The 24,481-nt window shown below is 45.0% G+C and overlaps 1 long non-coding RNA gene across 1 annotated transcript in view; it reads right to left on the bottom strand.

The window, feature by feature from the left end:
- The window catches only part of LOC309553223, a 62,515-nt gene extending 41,018 nt beyond the window's left edge, over window positions 1-21,497 (bottom strand). Inside the window, exon 1 of the long non-coding RNA XR_014225150.1 lies at window positions 21,403-21,497. This is a non-coding gene — a long non-coding RNA (uncharacterized lncRNA). The remainder of the gene's footprint in view (window positions 1-21,402) is intronic.
- Window positions 21,498-24,481: the final 2,984 nt, after the last annotated feature.

The raw sequence follows: 24,481 nt of genomic DNA, 5'->3' as shown, positions 1-24,481 counted from the left end.
AGGAATGGCAGAGGATCCCCAAATCCAGGTGTGAAAGACTTGTTGCATCTTTCCCAAAAAGACTCCTGGCTGTATTAGATCAAAAGGGGGCTTCTACTAAATACTGAGCAAAGGGTCTGAATACTTAGGACCATGTGATATTTCAGTTTTTCTTTTTTAATAAATCTGCAACAATGTCAACAATTCTGTGTTTTTCTGTCAGTATGGGGTGCTATGTGTACATTCATGAGGAAGAAGAATGAACTTAAATGATTTCAGCAAATGGCTGCAATATAACAAAGAGTGAAAAATTTAAGGGGGTCTGAATACTTTCCGTACCCACTGTACCTAATTAGGATGCAATGAGTTTAGGCTGGAGTTATTTCTGGAGAAGTGAGCAGCTCTACTCCAAACTTATACTGAATTAGGCCCTTAGTGACAACTTTGTGTAAAAAAAACAAACAAAAAACAAACAAATTGTCATTTTCCTGAAACTTAGGGCAAAATATAAAATACTCCATGGACTCAATATGCCTCTCCGCAAATAGCTTTGGGTGTCTTCTTTCCCAAAAGGGGTCATTTGGGGGGTGTTTGAACTGTCCTAGCATTATATGCTCAATCTTAGCCACACATCACCCACTTTTCTAACCACTTGAAGACCAAGTCTTTTCTGTGACTTTTTGTTTACATGAAAAAATATTTTTTTTTTTTTTACTAGAAAATTACTTTTAACCCCCAAACATTATATATTTTTTTTTTTTTAAAAGCAGAGGCCCTACAGAACAAAATGGTGGATGTTGCAATTTTTTTTCGTCACACGGTATTTGCGCACAGATTTTCCAAACAGTTTTTTTTTAATTTAATGCAGAAATACACTATATAATGCCTAATAGTTTGGTAAAATTTGAAAGATCTTATGCAGAGTACATACTGTAGATACCAAACATGACATGCATTAAAATTGCACACGCCCGTGCACCGGCAACAAACTACGTCCTTTTTTTTAAAAGTCTTTGCAGGTTACCACTTTGGACTAACAGAGGAGGTCTACTGCAAGAATTACTGCCCTCAACCTGGCGTTCGCGGCGATACCTCACATGCATGCTGCAATTGTGGTTTACATATGACACTAGACCAACGCTTGCGTGAACCTTTGCGCGCAAGCACGGGGGGACGGGGGGGGGGGGCTTGAATTCTTTTTTTTTTTTTTTTGTTATTTTGACACCTTCTTCCTTTTTCATTTTTTTTTTTTTTTTTAGAATTTTTAGTGTTATCACAGTGAATTTAAATATCCCCTATGATCGCAATATGTAGTGACAGGTACAGGTCTTTTAGACTCTAGATCTCTCCTCTGACCTTAAAGCATCTGACCACACCAAGATTGGTGTGATAAGATGCTATCCCAATTTCCCAATGGCGCTGTTTATTTCTGGCGAAACAGAAGTCATGAAATGCTCGTAGCTTCCAGTATCTTAGGCCATTGAGATGATTGGTCCCCTCCCACTGCTTGTAAAAGAAGACTAGCGGCTAATTATTCGTTAGGATCGCTTTTACATGTAAGTTGACTGCTGGCTGTAAAAAACGATACCAAGATGATGCCTAAATCTGCAGACATCATCCTGGTATAACCACTCAAAGTCCAGCAACATACCAATACATTGCTGGTCCGTGTTTGGCATATATTGTAGTTTTTTTTTTTTTTATGCAGCCTGTGGGCTGAACGAAAAAAGAGAACCTAACAAATTCCTTCATCCACATCGATCAATGGGGATGAAGAAATATTCGCCAGAAAAGGTGTAGTACACCCATCATTAGCCGCCCAAAACATCCAAACCCACTTTCTAATGATGGGTATACGTGACCAAATGCCATGTAAACCTAATTTTTTTTTTTTAACTGTGGTGGTGAAATCACCTCCTACAGTGCTGCCATCAGAGATTTCTATATATGCTGAGTGCAAACGCTGTTTGTGTCAGAATATATATAAATCAGTGTGGCAGCTGATAAATGTACCTGCAAGGCAAACTGAACAGTAAACATAAAACATTACATTGGTACCAATGAAAAACAGTAAAAGTAGGAAGAGTATAAGTAGAAGAGCAAAATATGAACAGAAAAAAATAAAGACAACTATTTTTGGCTTTTTTATTTTATGTTTTTTTTGTAATTTTTTTTACACTTTTTTTTTTTTTTTCCCAACGTTAACGTTCCAGGTTAGGGTCTCTAAAAATGACAATAGCCATCGAACATCTTTCGAGACTCTGTGTGTAAGTGTGCCCTAAACTGTGCTGTACCCTACGCTAATAATCCACTAGTGTGTGGTAGCGATGGAAACAGTCACCGTGGCAAAGACCAGGTCGGTCAGGACAGTCGGGACAATAATTACGGGTGTCACACCTAAATCCGCGCTTGCTGCAGACACGGCATCTTTGGGTCGGGGTACTCGGGAGGAATTCCTCTCATGCAGCCGGCTCACTGCATCTGGTTGGGGAAGTTGGGCAGGAGCACCTCCTGGAAACAGAAGGGCTCTGATTATCTCTTCTTAGTAGTGTAGGAAGGATAATGTTCCGGCAGACGCTTTGTATAAGACATAAGCGTGGTAAAAAGCCAATTGGAACAAGTATACAGACACTTTTTTGTACCCGCATCTAGCCTTACGGGCAATTAAGTACGGTCCCATCATCTGGTCGTTGAAGTCCACCCCTCCCATTTTACGGTTGTAGTCGTGGACACAGAGGGGCTTTTCAACAACACCAGTGACCGTAGTAATTTCAACTGCCGTGTCTGGGTGAATGGAGGACAGAACAAAAACGTTCCGTTTGTCCCATTTCACTGCGAGCAATTTATCGCACCTCAAGCAGGCTCTCTCCCCCTGACTAAGTGGGGCATTCACAAGCCGTTGGGGGAAGCCCCGGCGATTAGATCGCACGGCGCCACATGCGCCAATTTGTAATTGAAAGAGGTGTCTAAAAAGTGGCACGCTGGAATAAAAATTGTCCACTTACAAGTGGTACCCCTGTCCGAATAAGGGTGACACCAAGTCCCAAACTATCTTGCCGCTGCCACCTTATGTAGTCTGGGCAGTTGGGGGGCTCCACAGTGCTATCTTTTCTGTCGTAAGCATGGAAACTAACTGTATAGCCTGTGGCCCTGTCACACAGCTTATACAGCTTGACCCTGTATCTGGCATGCTTTCTGGGGAGATATTGCTTGATAGCAAGGCAGCCAATAAACTTAATCAGGGACTCATCAACGCAGACATCTTGTTGGGGGATAAACAAGGCTGCAAATCGCTGATTGAAGTGGTTTACGAGGGGACGAATTTTGTGGAGCCGGTCATGTCCAGAGTCTCCCCAGGGTTCATTGTCATTGAAGTGCATGAACCAAAATATTTGTTTGTATCGAGTCCTGGACATAGCAGCAGAGAATATGTGCATTTGGTGAATTGGGTCAGTGGACCAATATGACCGCAACTCACTCTTTTTAGTAATGCCCATGTTGAAGGATAGGCCCAGAAAGGTCTTAAATTCGGAAACCGTTATAGGTTTCTAGCCTAATGGTCTGGCAAGGGACGAATTTGGATTGGTGGTGATAAATTGGTTAGCTTACAAATTACTTTGATCCACAATAGATCTGTAAAGATCTTCAGTGAAAAACAGCTCAAAAAAATTAAGGGCATTAAAATCAGCTGTTTCCACTTGAATTCTGGGTTGGGCGGTGAATGGGGGAAGTACGGGTGCTGCAGAATCAGTGGGCTGCCAATTGGAATTTGCAAGCACATCAGCAAGGACACTAAGGGCTCTAAGGGCCTGTCTTCGAATTTGTGGTGACTGCGGGCCACTACTCGTGCTAGCCACTGCACCAGCTTCAACTGCGTTTATGGGACTCGCCACGTCATCAAAGTGATACTGCTGTGCTGGTATGTCTAGGTCCAGGGTGTACTATGCCGCTGGTGCTTGCCAGTTCACCAGAAGTGTGAATGGCACTATTACTGGCACTCTGCTGCATACAAGAAAAATCGGGTTCTTGCATCTCAGCAACTCCAGAATGGGGTCGGGTATGCCTGAACTTAGCAGGGACCCATCTGTCGTCGGAGCTATCTGTCAGGGAGCCACTGCTCTCTACAGGTTCATATACTGACTCTGATTCTGCCAGTGAGGCTTCCCCATCGCTCTCATCTGACATGGTAAGTATACTGTAGGCCTCTTCACTACTGTACCACCAGGGGCGGGCTGGGCCAGGGGGCAAAGTGGCAATTTCCCCCCAGGCCGCTCTGATTCCCTGTAAAATGGGCCGCTGTACAGGCAGCTCAGGACTGTGCATGTGTCGGAGCTGACCGGGTGCTGCTGCTCGGGCGGCTCTGGCAGGGTTACAGCGTGGAGGAGCAGTGAAAAGAATGTCTCTATCTTCCACTGCAGCTGCGAGCCGGCGATATGTCCTGTGACAGGGATGTTAGCTGCCTGTACCTGTCACACAGGACTGAGATTGTTTGTGTTCCATTCTTACGGAGCAAAGCCCCCCTCCTCTGTAGAAATGAGAGAACAGATCTGCTCTGCCTCCTCCCGCCCCTCTCTTCCTGTGCCCGCCCACACATTCTCTTCACATCACACGGGCAGTCTCCAGTGTGGGCGGGTAAGTTTAAAGTTGTCTAGTCGGGAGTGCACAGTGCTTTCCTAATCCTGCATATGCATGCTTTTGGATGAGTTTGTGTTAGGCAGTCTGCAACTGAGAGTTGTTTTCCTGGCTTTGAGTGGTGTTTCTAAGTCTTAGTACCCAGCTCACAAAGAACTGTTCTTGTTGGCCATAGAAACCAGTCAGACTTTCCTGCTCCTCTTAAGCCCCATGTCAAATGAGTGTTTCTGCTACTAATGACAAATCCCAAGACAAACCACTGATAGAAGTGCTCCTTTGCTGGGTCTAAATGCTGTAGAAGTTCACTCACTTACTTGGAAGCAAAGAGCGACATTTCACTGATCCAGTGAGGGAGCCACTCCATAGGAAAAGGTAAGTGGTTTGTTACTGGTGAGTTTTAGAGGATTGCTGGTCTGACATGGCCTTCACTATCCTGGACTTCTACAATGGACACTCTGATTACTATGGGACGTGTGCTGTTTTTTCCTTTTCACTTTTATGTATGGAGCCCAGTATTTAGATCTCCACTGGATGTACAGTCCTCGCTGTATGTCCTTTAAAACCACTTCTGGACCGGAAGGATTCCCCCCCTTAATGACCAGGCCATTTTTTGCGATTCGGCACTGCGTTATTTTAACTGACAATTGTGCGGTCGGGCGACGCTGTACCCAAATACAATTGATGTCCTTTTTCCCCACAAACAGAGCTTTCTGTTGGTGGTATTTGATCACCTCTGCGATTTTTATTTTTTTGCACTATAAACAAACAAAAGAGCGACAATTCTGAAAAAAAAAAATTTTTCACTTTTTGCTATATAACATTCACAATAATAATTAAAAAAAAAATTAAAAATCAAACTTTTTCATAATTTTAGGCCAATTTGTATTCTGCTACATATTTTTGGTAAAAAATAAATCCCAATAAGCGTATTTTGATTGGTTTGCGCAAAAGTTATCGTGTCTACAATGTCAGTTAGGTGTCCGATCTGTCCGCCGCAATGTTGCAGTCCTGCAAAAAATCGCTTATCGCTGCCAAATTGCCAATACTAGTAAAGAATAAACATGACATAAATCTTTCCCCTAGTTTGTAGAAAAGATAACTTTTGCGCAAACCAATCAATATACACTTATTGGGATTTATTTTTTACCAAAAATATGTAGCAGAATACAAATTGGCCTAAAATTATAAAAAAGTTTTGATTTTTAATTTTTTTTATTATTATTGTGAATGTTATATAGCAGAATGTGAAAAATATTGTTTTTTTCAGAATTGTCACATTTTTTTGTTTATAGCACAAAAAATAAAAATCGCACAGGTGATCAAATACCACCAAAAGAAAGCTCGGTTTGTGAGGAAAAAAAAGGATATCAATTTTATTTGGTTACAGCATCGCACGACCACGCAATTGTCCATTAAAATAACGCAGTGCCGAATCGCAAAAAATGGCCTGGTCATTAAGGGGGAAAATCGTCCGCTCCAGAAGTGGTTAAAACATTTTTCTAGGTGGCACTGATGTGGAGACACTAATATGGGGCACTGATGCAATGATGGGCTGCACTGATGAGCAGGCACTGAAAGGTAGCACTGATTGGCGTCACTTGCTGGGCATTGCTGAGGCTGCACTGTAATTCTGTGCTCTGATTATCTGTACAGGTCTCCCCTGCGAGGAGATGCCACTGATCTGGCTCTCCACATTTTACACATGATCCACTGTGATTGGACACAGCCAATCACATGTGCAATGAGCCGCGGCATCGGCTCTTTAACGAGATCGGGGTCATATTGGTCTTGTTTCATAACAACATCAATACCCGCTATAAAAACCAGATGGGCATGGATGGTGAGCTGATTCGGTGGTTCAACGGGCCACTTGACTAGATTTGCCCCCCAGGCCTAAGGCTGCCAGCCCTCCCCTGTGTACCACCGTTTGGACATTTTAGCAACTAAATTTACAGGTACAGTAGTGTAACTCACAAGTAAAAAAGCACCTGGTTGTCGAGGACTATTTGTTCGCTACAAAACAAAACTGCTAGTGCTAGCAGAGATCAGGCCTGACTCTGCTAACGCAGTGGTTTTGTGTATTTTGAAAGTGACAGTAATCTATTGATTACTGCACTTGCCTGGGTGGGGTTGGCTGGGCGGAGGGGCTAAAAGCAGGTGCTGGCAGGAATCAGTGCGGTTTTTGGAACACTAAACTATGGGGACGCTAGTATAGTTCTGATCAGATTAGATATTGATCTGTTCAAACACTATACTAGTAATTGAGGTGTATATTGTGTGTATGTGTGTTAGTGTAACTGGCAATCTGTAATTGATTCTGACGCTAAATAACTGTTTAAAAAATGTGGTGGGACCCTGACACTAACTAGCCTAACTAGCGTCACCCGTGACACTAATATATATATATATATATATATATTAGTGAACACTGTGACAGGGCATTGAAGGGGTTAACTGGGGGAGATAAAGGGGTTAAACCTTTATATGGGATGTATGGCGGGTGGCCTAAGCCTATCTGGGCCTAGCGCAAGCGCAAACTGGGGTCACAAGTGACACTAATACAGTGATCAGTAGTTCGTTAATATACTGTATATTAGTGCACAGTGTGATGGGAGTTAAGGGGTTAACTGGGGAGATCAATGGATTAAAAGTTTATTAGGGGATTGATGGCGGGTGCCCTAAACCTATTTGGGCCTAACGCAAATGGAAATCAGGGTCACAAGTGACCAGGGCCGGCGCTACCACTAGGCGAACTAGGCAGCTGCCTAGGGCGCACTGCTGCCTAGGGCGCAGCCCCGGCCGCTGGTTGTCATGGAGGTTCAGGGGTGGTGGAAGCATTGAGCAAACAGCGGCATTCTCATGGAGTAAGCATCTGTCCCAATGTGTGAGCGGATGGCCCGGGAGAGGGGGTCTGTACTGAGGGGGGGGGCTCTGTAATGAGAGGGGGGGTCTGTACTGAGGGGGGGGTCTGTACTGAGGGGGGGCTCTGTAGTGGGAGGGGGCTCTGTAATGAGAGGGGGGTCTGTAATGAGGGGGGGGCTCTGTAATGAGAGGGGGGCTCTGAAATGAGGGAGGGGGCTCTGTAATGAGAGGGGGGACTCTGTAATGAGAGGGGGGTCTGTACTGAGGGGGGGGGGCTCTGTAATGAGAGGGGGGTCTGTACTGAGGGGGGTGGGTTTGTACTGGGGGCGGGGTCTGTCCTGAGGGGGGGGGCTGTACTGATGGAGGGATCTGTACTAAGGGGGGTCTGTACTAAGGGGGGTCTATTCTGATGGAGGGGTCTATTCTGATGGAGGGGTCTATTCTGATGGAGGGGTCTATTCTGATGGGGTGATGGGGGGGGGGGTCTGTACTGATGGGGGGGTCTATACTGATGGAGGGGTCTTTACTGATGGAGGGGTCTGTACTGAGGGGGGTCTGTACTGATGGAGGGGTCTGTACTGAGGGGGGGGTCTGTACCGATGGGGTCTCTCTCACCCCCTTCTCTCTCTCTCACCCCACCCCCCCTCTCTCTCACCCCACCCCCTCTCTGCTCTCTCTCACCCCCTCTCTCTGATGTTATGTCAATATATTTTTGGAACACAGTAAAATAATACAAAAAAAGTGCCATTAGAGAAACCAAACAACCCACCAACAGACTAACAGGTTGCCCTCCCCATTTATGCTTAATTTAGATCCTTTAGTTTTGCTTTTTTTTTTCTTGGGGGGGGGGGGGGGGGATGCAAGTAGTGATCTTGCCTAGGGTGCAAAATAGTCTAGCACCGGCCCTGCAAGTGACACTAATACAGTGATCAGTAGTTACCTACAGTATATACTGTATTTAGTGCACAGTGTGATAGGGAGTGAAGGGGTTAACTGGGGGTGATAAAGGGGTTAAATCTTTATTAGGGGATAGATGGCAGGTGCCCTAAATCTATTTGGGCCTAGCGCAGGCGTGATTTAGGGGGGCGGGGTCTGTCCTGAGGGGGGGCTGTACTGATGGAGGGGTCTGTACTAAGGGGGGTCTGTACTGATGGGGGAGGGGTCTGTACTAAGGGGGGTCTATTCTGATGGAGGGGTCTATTCTGATGGGGTGATGGGGGGGGTCTGTACTGATGGGGGGGGGTCTGTACTGATGGAGGGGTCTATACTGATGGAGGGGTCTATACTGAGGGGGGTCTGTACCGATGGGGGTCTCTGTCACCCCCTTCTCTCTCTCTCACCCCACCCCCTCTCTCTCACCCCACCCCCTCTCTCCTCTCTCTCTCACCCCCTCTCTCTGATGTTATGTCAATATATTTTTGGAACACAGTAAAATAATACAAAAAAAGTGCCATTAGAGAAACCAAACAACACACCAACAGACTAACAGGTTGCCCTCCCCATTTATGCTTAATTTAGATCCTTTAGTTTTGCTTTTTTTTTCTTGGGGGGGGGGGGGTGCAAGTAGTGATCTTGCCTAGGCCGCAAAATAGTCTAGCACCGGCCCTGCAAGTGACACTAATACAGTGATCAGTAGTTACCTACAGTATATACTGTATTTAGTGCACAGTGTGATAGGGAGTGAAGGGGTTAACTGGGGGTGATAAAGGGGTTAAATCTTTATTAGGGGATAGATGGCAGGTGCCCTAAACCTATTTGGGCCTAGCGCAGGCGCGATTTAGGGTCACAAGTGACACTAATACAGTGATCAGTAAAAGATCTGTATACCACTGTATATAGTGTACACTGTGAGGGGTTTGGGGGGTGATCAAGGGGTCAAAAGTGTACCTATGTGTGGCAGTGTCAGTGTAGTGTTGTGGAACTCATGTTTTAGATGCTTCTCTTTCTCCTAGAACCGAAAGAGCTCCAGGAGGGAAAATTACATCACTTCCCCTGCCTGTGTTTACATTACACAGGCAGGTGAAGTGATGTAATTTTCCCTCCTGGAGCTCTTTCGGTTTACATTACACAGGCAGGGGACATGATGCCATTGGCCAGAACCAATCACCAGATCCAGACCAAAAATCATTGGTCTGCATCTGGTGACTGATCGGTTCTGAGTCGAATCAGACCAGGATCGGGCTCTCGGAGCGTGCGGGAGCGTGCCCTGGAGCCGTGAATGTGCCCGACGTAGGTCTGCGTCGCTGGACACAGGAGAGCCGCAATGCTGCAGTAGCAGCACAGTGAGCGGTCGGCAAGTGGTTAATATCAGAAACCTTATCCTTTATGAGGGTCTGTTTATAGATTTTGAAAGGGAACCGCACATGGAAAGAAAAAAAATCATTAGCATGAAGCCTAGCTGTTCAGGAAAGATGGGAGACAAGCATGCCTCCCTTCCTCCTGAACCATGTCAAGAAAGACACATACCCTCAACATAGGAAAGGTACCATGCCAGGTTGAAGCCCTTTGGCAAAGCACTTTTTTCCCATGTTGATGAAGACAAGAGCCTCTTCTCCAAAACCCTGGCCCCAGTGATAGGGATCTGTGGGCTAAGTGCTTATTGAAATCCTGAAGCTCCCTTTGAAAATAAGGGCACTTAGAAATCAGCTCCCATGTGAAAGTGTAAAGCAGGCCATAGACGATTCGAATTTCGTTCGAAAATCGTAAATGGCAGTGTTATCGAACGATTTTCGTATCGTTAGTGTGGTATGTAAAACGTTCGATTTTCGTACGACAGCAAAAATTCACATATCCAACATGTTGGGTTTTTTTGCGAAAATCGGCCGAATTTCGTATCATTAGTGGGGGAGTTGTAAAACACAGAACAGTAGGGAGTGTGTCCGGTAGAGATGTGGTTAAAAGGCACAAAAAATAGTGTTTTGTCGTACGATTTTCGGCTCACATTGATGGTACACTCGATGATGTGCACGAGAGCCGCTTTCGTTTATCGAACGATAAATCGTACGAAATTCGAATCGTCTATGGCCTGCTTAAGGCCCCTTTCAGACAGGCGCTTTCAGATCTCTCAGCTGATCCCCACTGAGCAGGCAGATAATAGGTGCGGCAAGATGGAAACAGACCACCTGTCCATTTCCATCCAACTGTCATCCGATCCGCCAAATGGATGGGGAATGTATCCCCATCTGTCTGTTTTTAGCAGACAGGATTGGATTGGACGTCGGCGGGTGTCAAAAGACATAGAGAGCAATGTAGGGTCCAATCAGGTCTAGTCAAGGGTCGAGTCCTGTCCATGCTACTGCGTATTGATGCTGTATACAGACCTATTTTGAAAGCGATTTTTTTTTTTTCCGACTTAACTGGAAGTGTTCTGAACTTTAAATAAATACCTTCCCTTTATGGTTTTACACTATGTGGAGCATTTTCGTTTCCTTTTCGTAATGATCGATCCACTGTGGGAAAATATTAATCTACTATACATACTGTACTTTAATTGATACAAGAAAGTGAGAAGGAGACTGATGTGAGGAGCCATCCAGCATCCTCCCGATACACTAGGTGTGCATACACTAATGCAGTGTTTCCCATCTCCGGTCCTCAGGGCACACTAACAGGCCAGATTTTAAGTATTATCTTGGGGAGATGCAGACTAGAATACTGCAATCACTGAGCAGCAAATTATATCACCTGGGATGTATTTCAGTTTTCTTAAAAACCTGGCCTGTTACTGTGCCCTGAGGACCGGAGTTGGGAAACACTGCACTAATGCATGAGTTGACCCACTAGGCATATGCTAAACTGGGTCCACTCATTCTGGTAAACCTCTCTATATGATTGGTGGTGGTGGATTGTGTCACAACAGTTTTGTTCATATTCACTGTTTGGTGTATGCTTTTGAAGAACCCTGGCTTCACGCTTAGTGTGGCAATAAGAACTTTTCCTTTTTTTCATTTTACTTTTTGGCATTGTGATTTCCTCGATCACATTTAAAAGTACTGTTTTTTGCTCATATGTTTTTCTTTTCAGGTTTATCACTATAACTATGTAACTGTCAGTTCATGTTAACCGGTTGCCGACCGCCGCACGACTATATACTGCGGTGGTCAGCCCCGGCCAGGCAGAGTGACGTATGGGTACGTCACTCGCCTGTCACTGACTTGCGAGCCAATTGCGGGCGCGCGCGCGCCCGCCGCGGCTCGTTCACTGACAAGTCAGTGCGTGTGACCGGGGGACCCGATGTCCGCCGGTCACACTACGATCGCTCCGGTGAAGGGAGAAAGGCGGAGCAGCTTATGTAAACAAGCCGCCCGTCATTCTCCCTGGTGTAAAAGTGAAGATCAGACGGTTCTACTATGTAGGACCGTTGATCTTTGTTTTTACACCAATAGCAATGTCCCTATACAGTTAGAAGCACGCCCCTAGGACACACTTAACCCCTCCCTGTCCAATACAGTTAACCCCTTCCCTGCCAGTGTCATTTTTGCAGTAACAGTGCATATGTATAGCACTGATTACTGCAGTAATGTCACTGGTACCCCCAAAAGTGTCAAAAATGTCAGTCAAGGGTCCGATCTGTCCGCCGCAATGTCGCAGTACCGGAAAAAAAAAAAAAAATCGCAGATCGCCGCCATTACGCGTTAAAAAAAAAAAACACCAAAAATGACAAAAATCTTTCCCTCTGTTAGTAAACGCGATAACTTTTGCGAAAACCAATCAAAATACGCTTTTTGCGATTTTTTTTTTTTTTTTTTTTTTTTTTTTTTTTTTTTTTTTTTTTTTAACCAAACATATGTAGCATAAAACAAATTGGCCAAAAATGTTAAAAAATTTTGATTTTTACATTTTTGTTTTTTTTGGGGAATTTCATATAAAAAAAAATGTGAAAAATATTGTTATTTTTGCAAAATTTACGCTCTTTTTTTTGTTTATAGCGCATGATCAAAAAATCGCACAGGTGATCAAATTCCACCAAAAGAAAGCTCTGTTTGTGGGAAAAAAAGGACGTCAAATTCGTTTAGGTACAGAGTCGCACGACCGCGCAATTGTCCGTTAAAGTCACGCAGTAAAAAATCGCAAAAAACCCCCTGGTCTTTTAGCAGCCAAATCCTCCGGGGCTTAAGTGGTTAATCATGTATTAGCGAAGGGGCGTGGCTTGGCAATGGCGCTGTAGAGTCGGGGAGCTCCGCACGGTCCGTGGGTGTTACAGCCTCTCATACCCGACGAACCACCTCATACTTACATGTCCGCGATTGGCAGAGCTCCAGCAGCCATCCGTGGACTGGATATCACCACGTACTTTCTAAGAAACACTGCGACCCCGGTCCCAGCCTCAGAATCCAAGATGGCACAGACGTGCCCGGCCTCGGCTAGCATGGCCTCCCAGAAGAAAAGCGGTAAACAGATGCCTATGCCTGCCCTCTCCTCGACACTCACCACAGAGGGACCAGACTCTCTGATCCCCTCACCGGAACTTCCCAGGGCAGACTTCCCTGTCCTGTCTGCGATCTCCGGTGGGCAGGAGCAACCCACGGTAGCAGAGTGGAGGAACCTATTAGCCCACATTCCTACTAAGCAGGACTTCACAGAAATGGCCGCTTCCATTGTGAGTACCCTATCTAATGAAATTCATGAGCTCAAACAACCGATAGATGGGGTGAACATCAGGGTGGTTAAGGTGGAAACGGCTGCAAATGCCCTGGATTCACAGGTGCATGCCCTGGAGGAATCGCAAGCCCATTTCCACCGCTGCATGGCCATGTTACAGCTACAGCTGGACGATGGCGAGAACCGTAATCGCAAGAACAATATCAGGCTGAGGGGGATCCCGGAGGCTACCTCAGGGGGTGACTTGCGGGCTACAGTTACTGCCATATTTAATCGCTTACTCAATAAACCACCGACAGCTGAACTGGACAGAGTGCAGAGGGTACAAGGGCCACGTACTTGAGATCCCACCTTCGCCAGAGACATACTCGCAAGAGTGCATTTCTATACCATAAAAGAAGAGATCATGAGGAGAGCGTGGTCGCAGGGACCGCTAGACTTTAATGGGGTGACTATCAGTCTCTTCCCCGACCTCTTCTGCCTGACTCTTTGGCTGTGCGGGTCACTTAGACCCCTACTGGAGACGATTCGAAGTGTGGGAGCTACTTATCATTGGGGACATCCTTTCTATTTGGTGACCCAGAAGGGCACTGACTCCTTTGCTCTGCGATGGCCTGAACAGCTTTCTGAACTCTTCGCCTTCTTGGGAGTGCAGCCGATCACCATCCCGGATTGGCTTAATCTTCAGCCTAACTTCGGTTCCTCCCAACCCTTATCTCCTAGACCACAACACCCTAGATGCCGGAGATCCCGCTCGACCCTGCGGAGGGCCTCCGACATCTCCGGAAGCGTAAGAACAATGACTATATCCAATGATGGTCAACTGACCTAACCAGCCCTACACATGTGTAGGACTGGGCATCCTTTGTGTATCCCTTTGCATAATACGGTTGTTTTTCTTTCCTGCCTTTTATGTCTGGAATCCCCGCTATACTAAGTTTATTGTTCTCTATTCCTGTGGGGGGTGTCGTTGGGTGGTGGGGTTATGGGTACTTCTGTGTGCTCACGGGTCCCTAGAGGAGTCTGTGTAAGAATGGGAGAGAATTTAGTAGTCCGGGTACCGGGTCGGAAAGGCCCACCTTGCGTAGGCTTGCCACCCATGGGCTGCGTATGCAGAGCTATCTTAATGCACCGCTCTCCGCCATGTGGGTAGCAGTGTTAGTTTATTTTCATATGTGGTTTGGTCACAGTTATATTATTTTTTGGGCTTTGGGGTTCATTCCGTCCAGATTCTCCATTTGCTCTTATCTTGGCTGGCACCCCGGCAGTGTGTCTCCCACTACTGAACAGAGTCTTACCCACACCCTCCCCATGTAGGCTGCGCCTAGTTGCGCTTGGTTTTATTTACCCACATATTGTTGTCTTTGTTATCTCACGTATCTACTTCACTCGCTCCTGACCCTCGCTTCCTGCTCAATACCCCCCCCCCCCCCACTTGACTTTTCCCCTTACCTTACTCCTGATCCCTCCCTCCCTCCCTCCCCCCCTTTTCTATTCTTCTGCCCCTCTCCCCCTCTTTCCCCGGAGGCAGGAAATTGTCTGTTGCCATGGCGTCCACAGTCTCAGACTGAGCTCAAGATTCAATTCACCTCATTCAACGTCTGAGGCTTGGCAACTCCAGAGAAACGATCCAGGCTTCTCTCATACCTCAAACAACACAGATCATGTATAGCTTTCTTGCAGGAAACCCATTTTAAAACTGCGATGGTGCCTAAACTGTATAATCGGGATTTCCTGTGGGCTTATCGTGCCCCCTCCCCTCTATCGAAATCTAAAGGGGTCAGCATACTTTTAGCTAAACATATCCCTTGGTCGTTCATAGAAGAAAAGGCTGACCCCCAAGGTAGATATCTCCTCCTTAAAGGGACAATTGGTAATACCACGGTCATGATGGCCAATGTCTATTTTACGAATTCGAACCAGCTGACCTTTCTGAGATCCCTGATCCCTATTGCCTTGGAATTCCACGAGGGACTCTTCCTAATGGGGGGAGACTTCAATTTTGCCCCAGAACCTGAGTTAGATGTCTCGCGAGGCGGGTCACACATCTCTTACTCATATGTAAAAGAAATTAAAGGTTGAGCTCTCACATCTCAATTTAACTGACCCTTGGTGAATTATGCATCCTAAAGACCGGGACTATACCTATTACTCCTCGATTCACAATACATACTCGAGGATAGACTTCTGGTTGATCCAACACAGACTTACCTATGGTCAATGACTCGCAGATAGATCATATTTCCTTCTCTGATCATGCTCCCATACACCTGACGTTACTGTGGGGGGGACCGTTCTAGACTATCGACCTGGCGGCTGAATGAGTCCTTGTTGCAGATACCGGAGGTGCGAACTGAGATCGAGAAGACCCTTGTCTACTTTTTCTGAGACAACGACGATTCCACACTGAACCGTGCTTCCATTTGGGAAGCACATAATTATGTTGTGAGGGGCACCTTGATTTGCATAGGCGCCCAAAGGAAACGTGAGAGGGCCTGACAGAGGGCCTTTATGCTCAAATGCAATCCCTCAGTTCGTTACACAAGAAATCCCTGGCGGAGTCCCACCTTTTAGCCTTACAAAAAGTCAGGGAGGAGCTGAACGCTCTACTCTTATCGTAAGACCACGCAAAGTCTGGCCTGGGCCAGACGACACATATTTTAGAGTTCTCCAATAAACCCGGGGCAATGCTGGCTAGAGTCTTGTGGGGACCGAGGAAACGCACTTGTATATCCCATTTAGACACCGATCAGGGGAATAGAGTTCACACATCCAAGGACATTGCAACCGAATTCAGTAAATACTATCAAGCCTTGTATAACCTACAGTCTGACACATCCCCTGAGACTATAGCCGACAAGTTCCTGGGAGATATATCCGGGAATCCGGGAAGCCCACACTTACCGAGGACCTCGGGAGGTCTTTGGAGGCCGAGGACTTTGACTTGGCCGTGGCCCAGACCAAACCACCAAAGGCGCTGGGTCCGGACGGTATTACTGTCGCATACTAAAGGACTTTTGCCCCGGCTCTAACTTCCCATTTTCTCTCAACTTATAATGCCCTTATCTGGGGCAGTGACTTGCCAGTTGATTCTTTACGGGCATACATTACGCTCATACATAAAGAAGGGAAAGACCCAGCCCAGTGCGGCAACTTTTGCCCCATAGCACTGCTGAATGTAGACCTGAAGTTCTTCGCAAAGATCCTGGCCAACAGGCTCCATCCACACATTGCAACCTTAGTACATTTGTATCAGGCAGGGTTTATACCAGCAAGGAAGGCCAGGGACAATACGACCCGTGTTATCAATCTGATTCACCATGCCCACATAACCAAGCGCCCTTTCCTGTTACTTTCCACAGACACAGAAAAGGCCTTTGACAGGGTGGCCTGGCATTTCATGCGGGCCACATAGTCTCACATTGGCTTAGGCCCTAATATGCTCCGTTGGATTACAGTCCTTTATTCCTCCCCTATGGCGGCCGTTAGGGCTAATGATTGGAGATCTGACTTCTTTACTTTGACGAATGGAACAGGGCTGCCTGTTGTCCCCAATTATCTTTATTTTAACGCTGGAGCCCCTCCTCTGCACCATTAGGAAAGACACTGACATCTCGGGCATCAGTGAACACTCTGGCCACCATAAAATTGCAGCCTTTGCTGACAATTTGATTTTCTTTGTCACTAATCCAAACATATCACTCCCCAACATTCTGCAGGCACTCGAGCTCTATGGTGACCCGTCCAACTACAAGATTAATCTCTCTAAGTCAGCAGCGCTTAATATCACACTTTTGAGCTGCGATGCCAGTAACTTACGCTTTTCCTACCCGTTCCAATTGGCCGATTCCTCAATGAAATACCTAGGCATTAACATAACACCGGATCCTGCTAACCTTTACCAGGCCCATTTCTTGCCCCTTTTCCAGGCACTGAGGTCGGATCTTCAGAGGTGGCACTCCCTGACCTTATCTTGGTTACAGAGTAGTTGAGGTTGAATAAAGACAATAAGAACTGTGAAAATGTGGAATAGACTCCCTCCAGGGGTGGTTCTGGCCAGCTCATTGATTGCTTTAAAAAAGGCCTGGATTCTTTCCTGGGTGGACTTAATATACTGTAAGTGGGTACTAACAGAGGCGTAACTAGAGCCTTCAGGGCCCCGATGCAAGAAAACATGAAGGGCCCCCCCAGATCCCTGGCCGGGGCCCTTCCCTTCAAGCCCAGGGCTCTTCCCACTAATCCTGGGGCTCTTTACTCTCGTTGCATGGCCTTTTATTACGGTCCCGCAGCAGGATCCTTTCACAAGTTCTGCAGTGGGCTCCCTTCCTGCAATCTTGGGGCCTCCCCACAGTGGTGCAATGCCAGGGCCCGGTCGCAAGTGTGACTTTTGCAATCCTGGAAGTTCACCCACTGGTTTGCTACTGGGCCCCCTGGAGCATGGGGCCCGGTAGCAATCGCAACCCCTGCAACCCCTGTAGTTACGCCCCTGGGTACTAATATTTATAGGTAAAGTTGATCCAGGGAATATCCGATTGCCTCTCGAGGGATCAGGAAGGAATTTTTTTTCCCCTGCTGTAGCAAATTGGATCATGCTTTGCTGGGGTTTTTTTCACCTTCCTCTGGATCAACTGTGGGTATAGGATTGTGTATATGTGATTGTATGGGGTTTTCATTACTGTTTTTTTTTTTTTTTTTTTTTTTTTTATTGGTTGAGCCAGATGGACTTGTGTCTTTTTTTCAACCTGACTAACTATGTAATAGTCCATCCAGTTCAACCTGTGTAGGTGTGTGTGAACGTATAAATTTCCCATACCCCTAAATGTTTTGATCTTGGAGATGTATGTCCAAGAGTCTTTTAAAAGTAGCCATACTCCGTGCAGTTACTACCATTGTTCCACAATCTTATTGCCCTTACTGTAAAAAAAAAAACCCTTGCGTAGCCTGAGGTTAAATCACTTCTCCTCTAATCGCATTGTATGGCCTCGTGTCCTCTTACTTTCCTTGCGACTGAATAGGTTTTTTCCTATGCTGAGATCACCGTTGAGGTATTTTTAAATCGCTATCAAGTCTCCTCTCAGGCGTCTCTTCTCTAGGGAGAAAAAAATCAAACGCTCCTCATAATTTAGGTCCTCCAATCCCCTAATTAGCTTTGTTGCCCTTCTTTGGACTCTTTCCAATTCCAGAACATCCTTTCTGAACTGGACAGAATAATCCAGATCTGGCCAAACCAGAGTTTTATAAAGTGGTAGGATTATAGTTTTATCTCTGGAATACAGTATATCCCCTTCCTTATGCATGCTAATATTCTGCCGGCTTTGGCAGCTGCAGCTTGACATTGCATGCTATTGCTTAGTCTATATTCTACTTGGACTCCTAGATCTTTCTCCATTCTTGATTCCCCCAGAGGTTTCCCCCTGAGGTTTCCCCCTATTTTGCGTTTATGTTTTTAGTCCCCGAGTGCAATACCTTACACTTCTCCACATTATCGTGAAAGCTATGAGCGCAATTAACTGTGTAAAAAAAAAATCCCCTAGTGAATAAATAACAATGACTGCAATATATATTAAAATAGTAATATGTCAAATAAATGTGAATAATCCCTATTCCGGCTGCTAACACCCACTGTGTTTCCACTCCACAATAAAGTACAATAAAAATCAAAAAGTGCTGCACCAGATAATGTAGTGATTAAAAAACAAAAGCGAATACATCAAGCAGTATATTCATTAAGAATAATAGTAAATAAATAAATGAAAGAGTCCCAGTGATCACAAGTGTATCCTGATAGTGTACACCTCTGTGAATGTGCTCCTCAATCCATCACCAAAAAATAAAGTCTTTCACCTCACCATCTGACCCAAGAATCACCAAGGGTCAGATGCAGCAGTCCCCTCAGGGATTAACGGATGGATGACCAGATCACACTTAAGGAGGCGGTGCATAATCCAGGACCAGGCTTCACTAATTCTCAAGCAAATACCAATAAAGAGAATGGTGCATAATCAGGGACCAGGCTTTACTAGTTCAGAGGCAAATCCCATTAGAGAGAGAAGTGCATCATCCAGGACCAGGTTTCACCAATTCTCAGGCAGATCCCAGGCATAGAAAACATAGAAGCAGGAAGAATCTAACGCTCTCAGTGTTAAGAATAGATGATTTATAAAATAATAGTACACTTACAAGAGCGGCACTCAATAGTGCAATGTAGCCCACAGTTCCTCAAGTGGATAGGATGTGACGTCTGACAGGCTCCGCCCCCTATACGCGGTACGTCGACACATTCAGCTTTGACTTCATCGGTAGGGGTCTGGATGATGCACTTCTCTCTCTAATGGGATTTGCCTGAGAACTAGTGATGCCTGGTCCCCGATTATGCACCATTCTCTTTATTGGTATTTGCGGCGGAGGCTTGAGGAGATTGGGTCGCCAGGGGAAGTCTTGCCTGATTGACCTATGGCCGGGGAGGGAATTGCCTTCCCTCATGGACTTGTCTAGGCTCTCGGAACCCCCTCTTGACCCATTCCGTGTTAACCAGCTGCGGCACTTTCTCTAAACCTTTCAGAAAGCGCAATATACCCCCCGCCCACTAACTCCTTTTGAGGGACTCTGCAGGAAGGGAGAACCAATCAGACACACTGATCATGGTGAAGGGAGGCTCGTTGTCATTCATTCGCCGCTGGGAATCAGACTTCAACACGACTTTCTCACCCAAAAAACTAGATACGGTACTTATTATGGCACATCAATCCTCCATTGCCAATCAATACCAGGAAGTAGGCTATAAAATCCATACCAGGGGGTACAGGGTACCTTTTGTACTGCATAAATTTGACGCCTCACTCTAGATAGATGTTGGAGACGTGATTCAGAGGTAGGCACTATGCATCATATCTTTTGGTCCTGCCCTGCTCTGGGTACCTTCTGGGGGGAGGTGACGGATACCATCAAACAACTTACAGCAGTTGATGTGAGAGACAACCCAGCAGCTTGTCTACTCCACCTGACGGAGAGGCCCTTGCAGAGATATAAGAAATCTCTAACATTACAGCTCCTTAATGCTGCTAAAGCATCCATACCCGCATTGTGGAGGCAAACTCATCCACCATCCCGTGCACTGTGGTATGCCAAAGTCAAGGAGATACATTGCATGGAAGAACTAACAGCTACTATCCAAAACACTGAGGAACAGTTTGGGGAAAAGTGGATGCCATGGTTACACTTCACATGTACTGACGCCTACCTTAAAGAGATCTTGGGATCCTAGATCGCCCATCCTAGAGCTGGCCTCAGTTCTGGGGGGCTCCGTAAACTCTCTCTTTTTTTTTTTCTGGGTTACCCGCCGCCACCCCTTCTCCCCCCCGCCTCTCCCCTTCCCTCCTGCCTCCCCCTTCCCTCCTATTGTGCATTATACCCCCTTTCCCCCCTTATTTTTCCTACACCTCAGTACTCATTCCCTAGAGTGACTGAGATATTCTCTAACACTCAACTTTTCTTTACCTCTTCATGAGAAAACAATTCTGTTAGCACCATTGACGTGTGACTCCCAGGGGCTACATGTTCATGTGATATAATTTTATAGTTCTCAATATGTCACATGAATAACGATTAAGAAAGATTAAAAATGACAAGCACAGTTTTTATTTCAATGTTACGAAAGCCTTAAGATCTGCCTTTATCATTCTGTATTTGACGTAGCTGGCTTATTGTATTTGATGTATGTATCGCTACTTTCTTACACAATTTTTATATTCTGATAACTTTGCAACAATAAAATATAAATTAAAAAAAAAAAAAAATCGCATATTAGCACTGCACATTTTGTTTATATTGTTTATTGATGGCACTGGTTCAAGTGTTGTGCTGGCTTTTTGGACATTAGCATGGTAATTACCCCATATCTTGATCCAATCGGGCCTGCCTGAAAAACTGAGAGGCGGACCCTATCCATGTTAAAGGGGTCTAAGGGGTACATAGTAACCCTACTGATTCACAACAAAAAGGTTAAGAGAAACTAAACACAGTACATACTTTGGCAAGTCCTTTAAAAAAAAAAAAAACACACATAAAAAGCCACGTTGTCAATACATCAACAATTATGTCATCTGTGCAGATGCTGGTTAATCATAATGAACAACACCCACTGAAAATCTACTAATGAAGAACCATGCTGAATGACATATTCTGGGCTGACACCTGAATTGCAAACGAAGAGTGGATGATGGCTAATGTCATTGACCAAATATGGCTATGCATTAAAATATGTTCCCTTTTTTGGGAAGTGATTTTACAGGTTGTTCATTAATTTTACTTCCTGATTGTTCTACATACCTCTGTGCATCTTGCTTTCTTGTTATTGTCTCCATTCCAAGACAGTTTGGTATCGGATTGTTTTCTTTTCCCAGGGGTAGGCTGGTGGCTCTGCTAGAAGAAAACAAAAAATTAACTATATAATCAATCTGTCACCTCACCAGCAACTGCTCCTCAGAATGACAAGAAATGACAAATAAGTGGCAATCACTTTGAGGGTATCTTATCAGTGGATAAATAGCTGGCACCAAGGGGCCTAAAGGAATGATTGTCATGGTCCTGTCACAGTTCTGTGCACTGTCCTAAATTCAGAAATAAACCCCTTACTTTTGTGATTTGTGATAGAAGGCAGACATATCGATACCTTCTCTTGTAAAGCAAAAGCTCATATAATAATATATTTTTTTGACTGGAGTATTGACCTGTTGGGGAAATTCCCTCACGCTTTGCTGACAACTGCCAAATTTAGAATCTCCTTTCAATTGCTGTCCCAGTAACACAAGGTCATAAATATGCAATAACCAATCCCACCATTCCAGGGTGTAGATCTCCACCTATCTGGCCAGGGACCTTGCCCTCCCTACCCCAAAATAACCCCCCCCCCCCCGAGTCTTTTCTTCTCTTCTGGAGTTCCCATGTAAAATGGTCCTTCTTCAGGTGCCCACATCGCTGCCTGATGATGTGAACACTTGTCACCTGGTCCATCAATGGGCTTTTTAAAGGCTCCTCAGAATAAGTTACAGGGGCTTAGAAAAGGTTCCTTTTGTTAAATGTGGGGTGGATAAAAGGTTTAAAAAAAGCCTACATATGGGCTTTACCATGAGCCAAGAAAAATAAAAGCACTGCTTATCATTAGCACAACTAAGGAACAAGTGGGAGATTTCCACATTTCCTCTGTCCTCTCTTGACCCATGCCTCCAGGAAAGCCTCTTCCCATGTGTTTGTAGAAGGATCCTTACAGCACTCGAGCTCTGTCTCAAGGCAGGACACCCCCCACCCCAGACTAGGGGGTACCCCTGAGGGCCACCAACAGCCTTCTCAACACTTCATCTCCATCCTCCACCCGACTGAGTCTGCTGGCATGGCCCATGTCTATTTATGGAGTGGTCTCAGCCCCCTGCCAGCCTACCTCTGAGGATTGGCTGAGGCTCTATAAATATTCAAGGCAGCTCCTCCTAACCTCCACCCACTAATTATAGAAGATTCTCCAACCTTCTAGACGGGGGGGGCACAAGAGCTACATATATACAGTATATACACAGTCCAGATGTGTCAGTAGGACTCAGTAGAGCAATTGACATGCAAGTAGGGTATTATTATTATACAGGATTTATATAGCACCAACAGTTTGCGCAGCGCTTTTCAATATTAGGGAAGACAATACAGTTACAATACAATTCAATACAGGAGGAATTAGGGGGCCCTGTTCGTTAGAGCTTACAATTTAGTTAGAGGTTGAAATCATTAGGTCAGTGAATAGTGTCAGTCAAAGAGCAGTGGACAGTGTCAATAGGGCAGGGGACAGTGTCAGTAGGGCAGAGGACAGTGTCAGCAAAGCAAAGGTTGGCGTCGGTAGGGCAGTGGACGTGTAAGTAGGGTAGAGGCTGAAGTCATCAGGGCAGTGGATAGTGGCAGTCAAAGAATAGTGCACAGAGTCAGTAGGGCAGATGACAATGTCAGTAGGGCAAAGGTTGCCATCAGTAGGGCAGTCAATGGTGTCAAGTTAGTAGAGCAGTGGACGGTGTCGGTAGAGCAGAGGACAGTGTCAGTAGAGCAGAGGACTGTGTCAGTAGAGCAGTAGAGCAGAGGACAGTGTTAGTAGAGGTGATGTCAGTAGGGTAGTCGACGATGTCAGTAGTTTTCTATTTTTATTATATTTTATCATTTTATTTTTGTAGTTATTTTTACAATTAAACAAAGCAAAAATGTTTTTTTAAATACTGTTTTGTGGAAAGCAGCAATTTTATTAACATTTAAATTGAAACATTAAAAATGCCAAATTTCTTTAAAAAATACCTGGTAGATGCAATAAATCTGCTTGTGAAGTGGTTAACCTGTACAATTTATTGCATACTATGTACTACAGCAAAAAAAAAAAAAAAAATGTTTGGACTGGAACTACATTTCAGTGAACTGTAAGTATCTGTTATCTAGAACAGCTATTTTCAACCAGGTTGCTAAGGCACACTGGGGTGCCTTCAAGTTTCTTCAGCGGCGCCTTGGCAAAATACCTAAAAATTGCCCAAAAATTGTATACAAGGCAGCAGGTGAATCAAGTCTTTTAGTTACATGAAGCCACAGATTTTCATTGTGCACTGTTACAATGAAATCATCGGTTGATAAGGGGGACATCGGGTGCCTGCCCAGCATCCTTGTTTGCCCCTCTGTTTTAGCACTAGGGACATTGAGGTAGAAGAGAAACATTGGAATACTAGTCAGTACCACTGTTTTGGAAGAAAAATATAACTTCTAATGTTAAGTGTCTTATATGTGGATGATGTTGCATTATGTAAAACTATTAGTTTTGTTTTTTACGTTTTTGAATAGGGGGGCCTCAAAATTGTGCAAAATTTTAAAGGGTGCCTTGACTGACAAAAGGTTGAGAAATGCTGATCTAGAACATGCTGAGAATATGTAAAGTAATTCTGTTTAAATTGGACTGTGTAACCTTTTTAGCAGCAGGTTTATAAGCTCTTCTTCTGGGCTTGTCTGGTGTTTCCAATTGGTTTTCCTTCCCAGAAAAGTGCACAGTTTCTTGGCTTTGCTGCAAAAAGATGGCATATAATAGTCAAGATAATAATAATAACAACATATAATATAGTGGGGAAAAAGCATAGTTAAATGTAACAAAAATTACACAAGAGCAAAGATGTTGGAAAATGATTTGGTATTTAGAGCAATACCAAACAGACCAGAACAAGTATAATAATTTGATTTTGTTTAGCTGTATTAATACATACATGCAACTGCCAATTATAATGTAAAGCTCAATTCCGGACACAAGGAATGATTTGCAATTTAGTCCATTCAGTCCTGAGATTTACACAGTAGCAAACCAAGGACTACCTGGGAAAGCCTCCCTTTTGGGTAAAAGGTACCA

The sequence above is a fragment of the Pelophylax lessonae genome, assembly GCF_965119305.1.
Source record: "Pelophylax lessonae genome assembly, chromosome: 4".
Taxonomy (NCBI): Eukaryota; Metazoa; Chordata; class Amphibia; order Anura; family Ranidae; genus Pelophylax; species Pelophylax lessonae.
The sequence above is the reverse complement of the archived record's forward strand: the minus strand, read 5'-3'. Positions and strand labels throughout refer to the sequence as shown.